Source organism: Corvus hawaiiensis, chromosome 2 (genome assembly GCF_020740725.1).
Source record: "Corvus hawaiiensis isolate bCorHaw1 chromosome 2, bCorHaw1.pri.cur, whole genome shotgun sequence".
NCBI lineage: Eukaryota > Metazoa > Chordata > Aves > Passeriformes > Corvidae > Corvus > Corvus hawaiiensis.
This window is the reverse complement of record NC_063214.1, coordinates 42,947,455-42,957,923: the sequence shown is the minus strand read 5'-3', so window position 1 is coordinate 42,957,923 and position 10,469 is coordinate 42,947,455. Positions and strand designations below refer to the sequence as shown.

The 10,469-nt window shown below is 36.0% G+C and overlaps 1 long non-coding RNA gene across 1 annotated transcript in view; it reads left to right on the top strand.

Moving 5' to 3' along the window:
• Positions 1 to 577: 577 nt before the first annotated feature.
• Positions 578 to 10,469, top strand: part of LOC125321696 — a 49,193-nt gene continuing 39,301 nt past the window's right edge. Inside the window, exons 1-2 of the long non-coding RNA XR_007201649.1 lie at positions 578 to 627; positions 972 to 1,030. This is a non-coding gene — a long non-coding RNA (uncharacterized LOC125321696). The remainder of the gene's footprint in view (positions 628 to 971; positions 1,031 to 10,469) is intronic.

The window sequence follows — 10,469 nt, the reverse complement described above, 5'->3', positions numbered from 1 at the left end:
AAAGCAAGCCACAGTCATTTTAAACACTTATGAGTGCATGGAGTGCTGGGACGTTGTGTTAGTGTGGTAATGTGCATTTACTCTATTGTTTGGATTCTTCTGTGTGCTTCGTAGCTTATATCCTCTGTGCACAGCTTTATTTACCTTTAGGCGGTAACTAGGGTGACTTCATGAATCATAGTTTAAGTAAGAGGGAGAACACACTGAGCTGCTTTCATAAGGAGACACTGAGTAGAGAAGCACTCATTTTGTATATAGCCACACAATAATAAATTTATGTTGCAAATAAATACTCTGCAATTTGGAAGAGTATCACATTTGCTTGTTTTCTTGCTTATAAACTATAATTTTATATTGAAACCCCAGTCTTTGGTGAGAGAACTCTTAACACAAAAAGCCTGGCCCATTCAATCTTCATATAATGACACAAATAGCAACTGATAAATTGCAAAAGATTTGCCACACGGGCAGAAACAGAAGTGATATGAAAGGGTATAACATGGACTTGTGCTATTTACAGGATCTTGTACTGTCATGTGGACTTTTTTTAATGATTATTTGATTGTTTTTTATTGTAGAGATGGAGACTGGTGCCCTTGAAATGGCATTTTTCAGATGCTAAATCATGTAAGTTGAAATGAGTTCCCTCAGCAGAAGAGGATGGCAAGTGTATTAATGCAAGTATCAAAAACTTGGTCAGCTTAACAAGCCAAAATATTTACACTGACTATATAATGTAAGCTCTGCTACATTGTAAATTATTGTCTTCTACCTTTTGAATATGGCAAGCAGTTGATAAAGCCCTCTGAGGAATTTGCTACCCCTCTGCCTATCCATCTGTCCTATCATTTCTGGCTTTTGCAGAAACAGCTGTCTTTAAATATTATACAGTAATCTATGCCAAAGGAATGCATGCATTACTGGAGCTAGTATTGTCTTGTGCATCCTAAAAGTGATTAATTTTTTAACAGGTTTCAAGAGATGCATTCATTTATCCAATAGGCTGAACAATAAGCCTGGACTGTGGAAGGTGGGTTACTTCCTGTGTTTTCAGTTGTTAGGTAGCTGATAAATCCCAATGGAAAAGTAAAATATTTATCCCATAGTGCCTGTCAGTGTCACACAAAATTTCATATACCATTTATAATGAAGAAGTAGTAGCAATGTTACACTGTTTTGAGCAAATGCACAGTGAATAAACTTCAAAGCTCAACAGTTTACTCCAATAGAAAAATTAAATTTTTTAAAAATTGAAACAATCTTGTTAGTGTGCTATACCATACAATCCATAGTACTTACATGCTACTTTTATTGAATCAGTGTTTCCCAGCTGTGTGGTTTAACAAGTAACAGGATCTGTGAAACACTGAAGAAAGACGATAATTGCTCAAAATATGACACGTTCAATCACTTGAATGGGATTCACTACGTCTAAAGGTGGAAGTTGACTACCTAACTTAGATAGTTGGGGATTTTATACAAAGTCAAGGGTACTTCCTGCTACATCCTTCACCCATCACTAAAGAATAACATGAATCTCCCACAGACCCTGTATCATATTTTTGAGCCTTGTGTAAATGTCTTGGGTGCGCTAGGGCACCTTACATGCTGCTACAGAGCTATCAGCTTATGAATGTTGATCTAGACGACCACAGTATAGACATCTGCACTTGACCTAGTCATCCTACTTTACTATTCATGGAAGAAAGAAGACAAAAAAACATTAGGGTATGATTTGTATTACTATGCAGTGTCTAGTGAACTGCCTGCTAAAATGCTTATTTCTCTTTGCTGTATGAGGAGCTCAGTGCTCAGCTCACATACAGATTTACACATGGTCAGATGAATACCAGGCTTTTTTACGAATAAATGAAAAGTGCCTGTTGAAAATATTAAGGCACTGGAAATCTAGATCCTCTTCTTGATTGAAAAGGTAACCCAGAGACACTCTAATCTCAGAAAGCTTTAGCTTCCTTGTCACTGTTAGGAAGAAACAGATCAATCCTGTTATTCGATTAGTATGAAAAGATGTGATAATGTCCACTTATACTATTTACCAGTCCCTTAATTCATCCAAGTGGTTAGTGTGCTGTTGTTCCTTTTGAAAGAAAATTAGTGGGCAGCAGACAAGAGAGTAGCAAATTACCTTAATCTCCTTTTAATTATAAATATGCAGTTCCTGCAGACAGGCATTGAACTGAGTGGATTTTAATACAAGTGCGGCATAAACCTGGTGTGCACATTAGAAATTGAAAGGTAAAATTCCTCTTGTTTGGGCAAGCCATGCTTGTTTTTTTCTGCAGAAAAAAAATCATACAACTTTTATTACAGCTTTTCTTTCTTATCTCATTGTCAGCAGGATCCTTTCCTGGAAACTGTCAGTATAATGGTTTTTCCTAACAGTGAATAATTAAATAATATTTTGCTTTTAAACACTCAGACTGCACTGTTTTTGACTGGGACAGAGTTAAATATATCCATTGTAGCTGATATGGGGCTATGATTTGTGCTGAAGACAGTGTTGATAACACAGGGATGTTTTCATTACTGCTGAGCAGAGCTTACACAGGGTCAAAGCCTTTTCTGCTGCTCACCCCACCCCACCAGCAAGGAAGCTGACAATGCACAAGGGATTGGGAGGGGACACAGCTGGGACAGATGACTCCAGCTGACCCAAAGGATGTCCCATAATGTATGAGACCGTGCTCAGCAATGAAACTGGGGAGAGGAGGTTGTCTGAGGTTGGCATTGCTCTGGAATGAGCTGGGCATCAGTTGATTGGTGCAGAGCAATTATTTTCTTTTGCATCAATAGTTTTCCTTGTAGTTTCCTTCCCTTCCCCTCTCTTTGTTGTCTTTTTTCATTAATTTTTTTAAAATTTTTCATTGTCCTTATGATCTCAACCCACAAGTTTTCTCATTTTTACCCTCCCATATCTCCCCCCATCTTGCTGTGGGGGAGCAAGCAACTGGCTGTGTGTGGACTAGCTGCTCACTCACTTCTTCCCTCCCCTGGTGGGAGGTGCAGTAGAATCAGGAAAAAAATTTAAAAGTTGAGATAAGAACAGTTTAATAATTAAAACAAAGTGAAATAGCATAATACTAATACTACTAATTATAATATTTGCAACGAAAAGGAGAGAGAGAGAAAAGTAGAACACAAGATGTTTGAGTGATGCACAATGCAGTTGTTCACCACCTGCCAACAGATGCCCAGCCTGCCCCCAGCAGTGATCGGTGCCTCCCGGCCAACTCCCCCCAGTTTATACACTGAGCATGATGCTCTGTGGTGTGGAATATCCCTCTGGCCAGTTCAGGTCAGCTGTCCCAGCCATGCCCCTTCCCAGATTCATGTGCCCCTCCTCACTGGCAGAGCACTGAAGAGTCCTTGACTTACAATAATCACTGCTCAGCAACAACCAATGTCATCATTATTCCCATACTAAATCCAGTGCACATCTCTGTACCAGCTACAAGGAAAAAATCTAACTCTATCCCATCAAAAATCAGGACAGCTGCCTACTGTAATTAAACAGTGACATCTGCCCTGGGTTATTGGTTGGTTCAAAATAAGTCATATTCACAGAAGTCACTCCAATAAATTTCTAATTTAGAACAGAGCATTGTATTTGATGGCCATGTTAGTTTGTTCAGATTACGAGTATCTCTGGAGTAAAACCATGTCTTATGCAGCATTGAACACGCATAAAACAAATTAGTAATGTGTTCAGATTTGTCCCTTGGCTATTACGTTTACCAGTGTAACTAGTTAACAACTGCCTTTTGATGATTATTTACTATGCTGGCCAGAAAGTTTCAATATGATATTTTCAATGAGATTAGACCAATTTACTGGGGTGGTCAAGCAATAATTAAAAGAAGAAGAAAGAATCAGGGAGATTTCCACAAGATTTTAATTGAAATTCCAGGTAGATTCCTGACAATACCTAGTCTGATTTTCTGCTGCATATTCTCAGCAGACCCAGTGTTAAGAGTTTCAAGAGGCTTTGGGATAATATATCTGATAGCTGCTTTAGCCTAATGTATACTATTACATGGACTTCTCAGAATGTCAGCTGGCTGCTTTCCAGTTTGGTTGTGTCCTAATACACCAGCTCAGCAATTCATTCAAATTATCCTTTTATGGAAAAGGGCATCAATAAAATTATATGCTGTTAATTTAGCCATTTGTTTTCCTCAAAAGCTACACAGAACTTAAAGGGATAAAATAATTATATGTAAATTAATGTTCATATTTAGATGTAGTTAATTAGAATACTTCCTTTTATGTACCTAATTTGTTTTTGACACCATAACCTTTTAAAGGCCTGTCTTTAAAAATGCTGGAAGCCTAATAAAAACATTCATTATAATATACCAGATTTTCTTTTTTAAACTCATACCTTGATTATTAGACTGACTGGTACATTTTTATTTCACTTATCTTTGATGACCATTCTCTTCCAATATATAAGTATTGATTAGCAGAAGTGCTTGCAAAACATAGAATAGAGGGAGTTTAGAAAATTCCTGTAAAATTTGCAGTTTGTGACTCCAGATATTAAATAACAAGATAAAGTTTGTACATAAGACAAGAAAGAACTTCAAAAAATTGTAAATCTAAACAACTGAAAATGCATTAATTTTCTGTCATTTTTATTGTGAGTCTACCCCTTTTTTTCTGGAATTTTCAGACTACTGTCTGGGCTTCTGTTCACGACAACCAAGTGGCTGCTGAACACAGGCAAATCCATTTTACATTGTATAACCAAGAGAGGGGTGTGACCTAGTCATAGTATCTGCAGTGGATTCATACATGAACCAGCAGCCTCATGTGATTTTGACTCAGACCCAAATAATCCCAGAAAGAAGCAGTGGCCAGTACATCACAGAAGCAATATCCTTTTTTATTTTTGCATGTTAGCAGGTATGGAAATGTTACATCAATAAGTCAAGGGAAGGATAGGCTGTCCTTTTCTTCCCCATGAGTCAAGAAGTCATTCATTTCAGTCTCAGTGATCTAGAAATTAATAATGACCTCAAATCAACATTTCTGGGTTTACTATGCAAATGTTTTAGGCATTTATATAACCACTATTAAGTGTATTTTATATAATAAAACCAATGTTGCTGCATGTTTTCAAAAAATGTAGAAGGTTTTTCTTCATATTTTCCTTATCATGCCCAATAAATGAATAAATGAATGCATGGAAAAGAGACAAAAAAAATAAAAAAGACAAAAAAAATATAAATAGCATCAGCATTATAGGATATGTTTATGAAACCACTGCATTTTAGGAGGTACAAAAAAATGCTTATATCATTCATCATTAAAAAATATCCATAGTATCAAAAGAGTGCAAAGAAAGCTTGTGTTTCTGACAATAATGTTTCCCTATTTACTTTGATAACAGTCTCTGTTAGATACTGAGGCGTTTTTAGTTTCTTTTTTAAACTGGTTACCTGGTCTAACAATATTCAAGGAGGGTAAATAATATGATTAAGGTGGGGTTTTTGAACGTGATGGCACTTTGACAAGGGATTTTGTCTGCAAAGATTAAAATGGCAGTCACCCTGGCCTTATGGAAAATGTACCTTGTCAAACAAATGTGGGATCTTTTTGCACAATAGGTTTGGTTGATAACTGCAGCAGGTAACTGCATTGACATAATGCAGTTATACTTCTATAAAACAGTTTTCCTTGTCTTTCTTCCTTTCGTGGGAGATACTGCTATGCAAAATCAATGAAGCTTAAATATCAGCTATGAAAGATGTTTTAGAAAGTAATTACAAATGAAGTATCAATGTCAACAGTATGCGTAATCAGATTACTCTGAAAAGTTAATTCTTGCTTTTCAACCTCTTCATCAATGATGTGATCAAATTTGCTGATAATGGATAATTAGTGAGGAGGAATAATGGGGAAAGACCAACTCAACTAAATTATATTGCTGAAGGAAGTAACTTTTCTTTCAGCAATATGTTTAAACAGGATATGTTTAACAAAGCCAATTGAAAGGACATGCATCAAGGAACAAAATGTGTAGGTCACACTTGCAGGATGAGAAATGGAGTCCTGGTGTTCAGTGAAACTGATGGACTTAGAGGAAATAGTAACTATTTAAGTGAGCATAAGCTCCCTGAGCAACACTACAGCTAAGTACGTGAACATGTTTTTAAATGCATATCTAGAAAAATATTAAATAGAAGTGAAGAGGGTGTATTTGTGTACAGCACTTGAGAGACTTTTACCACCACGCCTACATGCATTTTTTGGAGATGGTCTTTTAAAGGGATATTGATATATTAAAAATATTACAGAGAAAAATTACAAGGGCAGGTCAAGATTTGGGAAACTAGCAAATTATACCCAAGATAAGATTATGAAGTCATTGTCTACAGGTTCAGATGTGGGAAAAAACAATTCTGATAGGAGACAGAGCTTGAACACACTAAAATAACCAGTGATTGGAAAATAGCTGATTCATAAGACAAACAAGAATCATCTCTTAAAATCATAGATTCATGTAATCATTTAGGTTGGAAGGGACCTCTAGAGGTTATCTAGACTGCTCTCCTGCTCAGAGCAGTACTAACTTTAAATTTAGAACACTTTGAGCAAGGCCTTGAACACTCAAATTTAAAAGTCCCTGAGGGTGAAGGTTTCACAGGCTTGTTAAGCATTCTGTTGCAGGCCCTACCCATTTACTCTGCAATTTTTCTTCTTATATCCCACTTAAAATTTCCAGGGCTTATAGCCACTGCTTCTCATCTATGGATTGTATAGCACTGAGTGGAGTCTGGCTCCATAATATTTTTTATTTCCTGTACATATTAAAAAGAGGATTAACGCTACCATAATTGAAAATTAAATGTGATTTGGTGAAAAGAAAATGCCACTATTTTGCAAGTGATATGGATGTGGTTTCCAGGAGGTGTAGGGTTCATACAAATCATGAGCCTGATGCAGGAGTTGCTGGATGAAATTCTGTGATTCCTACAACTTAAGTTAGCTAAATTAAGTTTTAATTTAATGTAAAAGTTCATGCTAGACATTAAAATCATGATGCTGTGAAGTCAATCAATTGCAAAAATAGTCTGGTTGAGTAATTAACAGAAGTAAAATGTTTCTGGATAGCGAGGGAATAAAGTCCTTCCCTGTCCTACTAGTGATGCTCATCATTCTCCAAGCAGTGTTGAGCTAGTAGATTTATTATTGATTTTGACTCTTATTTATTAGCCTTTATACTGGTATTTACAGTCCTATGGATATTAAATTATAGGCTGAAGTTAATACTTGGAGCATAATGTTGGAACGGTACTTACCTTCTTTTATATGTCTGTACAACAGACATTCACACCTTTTCTAGACACTGAATATTCTCTCTTTAATCAGTGAAGAGAAAAAAGAATTTCTAGTGAATAAAAAACCACAAACCGGCAGTTCAGATTAATTTTTGTAGATTAATTTTGCCTCAAAGTGCCTTCTCCTATGCACTGATCAGGAAAAGGAATAGAGGTGAATGATTCAGAAGCTGATATGGTACATATCTAAGTAAGTATCTTAAGCTGTGTGAGATGAGTTCTGAGAAAGATTGTGTAAGAAAAATATTCAGAAAGAAAAAAATACACATAAACCCTGAATTGTCAGTTCACAAACTTGATCTTTATATTATTGTTCTCTCCTAAGAAGAGCAACAAAGGTGATGAAAGGGCTAAAGGGCATGACTTATGAGGAGTGGCTGAGGATACAGGTTTGTTCAGCTCAGAGAAGAGGCTGAGGGGTCACCTCTTTGCTGCCTATAACAACATGAAGGGAGTGGAGAGGGAGGTGCTGTTCTTTGGTGGTTTTTTATAGGCCACAGGGGGAAGGCTGAAAACTGTGTCAGGAAGAGTTAAGTTGGACATTAAGAAAAAGTTCTTCACTGAAAGTATGAACAGTGATCAGAAAAAGCTCCCCAGGGAACTAGCCATGTCCTCTAGCCTGTCACTGTTCAGGAAGCTTTTGGACAATGCTCTTAGACATATGGTTTAACTTTTAGATTTCCCTGTATGGAGTTTGGAATTGGACTTGAAAACTCTTGTGTCCTTTCCAGCTCAGGATGTTCTACGGTCCTATGAATCTAATCTTACGTAATCATGCATTTGGATAGATTGACATTTCAGCTGCTATTTATATTTCATGGCTCACAGTAACATTTTGAATAGAGACTCTGCTAATACATGTACAAAAGCATTGTACTTCTGCAGGATTTTGATCATAATTTTATGTACATGCTGGTAATTATCACTTTGAGTATTTCAGAATCTATTTAAAGACAGAATCAACACTTTCATTCATTTGATATGTTTTTGCAAATATTGATTCAGTTTTGATAGGGTTTAGTGGGAGATCAACTTCTGCTTCAAATGCCTACCTTAACTAAAAATGTCCTTTATTTCCTAGAATAATGTTTTAAATATTGTATGTTCCTGATATTAAAGCTGAAGTCTTCATTGGTACTTGACATCTATAGAAGGTAGTGAATTTTGGGATTTGTTCTGTGTTTTGATTAATTTTTTTTGAGCCTCGTCTTGTTTAAAAAGTGACTGCCCCATAACTATTCTGTTTTGTGGACCTACAAACCAATATTTACATTTAGTCATCAATTAAATGACTCCTTTCAAATAACTTGTACGAGTTGCAGATCAATAACTTACCCATGTATCTTTCCCAGCATGAAGCAAGATAATACAGAGCACTAAAGAAAGTGTTTATAAAGTTGCATTTCAATCAACATACAAATTCATAGAAGTAATAAGAACATTTTTGCATTTAAAGACTCATTTAATGTGATTTTTTTTTTGTGGTCTTGATTTCCAAGGAATATCCTTTAAAACAAGTACAGTTATGTGTCATATGGATTATGTATCATATATAATTAACTGTGAACATTCATCAAAATTTAGTAAGTGCACTTAATCACCTGAAACTCTAATAGACAACAGTTTAAACCAATGATTTTTTATAAATACTTAGACCACTGTGTAATTAAATTTTCACTGTTTTCGTTGTACAATGTATAAGTGTATGGTCATACAGCATCCAGGTAGCATACACATATAATTGCAGCATTGCTAAGATTTACCTCAAATATGCAAAACCAAAGATTAAAAACCTAACTTTAATTATCAAAATGTATAAAAGATTGCAATCAAACAACTAACTATCTCTTCTCTGGACATGCGTAATGCACCTTTAACTTTCTGGTTTTTTAGAAGCAGTAAGCTAGAAGTGAAGCTGCTAACTTTGTTACAAAGAGTATCAATACGAAATTGCAACTCTTGCTTGAGTTCCAACAGAAGACAATATGAATTAGCAAATATTTTTGTGGAAAGTACCCTGTTGCAACTTCTGTCTGCTTTCCTGTTTCCACCGATTCTTACTTTCTGTCTCCCTTTGCATATTAGAGCCTTTCTCTATACTTCCAGATTATCTGATTCTGGTGCACCCTTTCATGATATTTACTACATATTCTCCTTTCTCTCATCCTCTCCTCTGAACTTTGAGACAGGGAATGTGGCTCTGTTAACTTGGGAATTGAAAGGCACCATGTGCCTCTCCAGGCAGAATAATCAAAACATTTGTGTATCCTTGCTCAGAGCCTGTGCCTAAGTAAAATTGTGGGGAGTTCTGACATGTTGTCTCACCATCTACCCACTGGACTATGTCTACAGATGGCAGGTATAGTTTCAGAAGCTTTGCATGCTACGTAATTAAGTCCTGGGTAGACCATGGAAATAACCTTTTGGGACTGTGATTTATTATATTTCTTTTGCAGTTATGGCAGCTTATACTTGAAAGTGACCCCAAGACAGAGATAATTCAAATGTTGAATTGGAATCTTTTTACTGAAATGAGAATTTAAGAAAGCAGATGACTGAAATATCTGTCTGGCAATACTCACTTAAGTCCATCACTGAGCATTTAAATACACAACTTTTCTTCAAAACTTTTCTTCTTCCTAAACTCTACCTGATTTTATGTAGAATTTTTTGTTGAGCAAGCAGAAGTGTACTCGAAGAAAGGTGCTTCTGCAAGTATATCATCAGCACATTGTTTTCTTTTCACTTTCACAGGTAACGTCACAATTAAACAGCTTTAGTGCATTCTGTTACACAGACCAGAATGGTCACCAGTCTGTCCTGTATAACATCTTGCATGCTGTACAGTCATGAATGATTTTTACACTGCTAATTAATTTGTAATGATAATATTTAATAAAGGATGACTTTTCCAGCTGGAAGCAAAGTTATTCCCTAATCCCCATCCTCCCTAACACCACCACAATCATGTCCCTCGAGCTGATATCATGAGATCTTTATCATCTCAAAATGATGTTAAAAATAAGCAGATGGGACATCATTTTAATATCTTATCTGGAGGATAACATCTCCCAGTAGTGTAACTGCCCTCCTAATATTGGACCT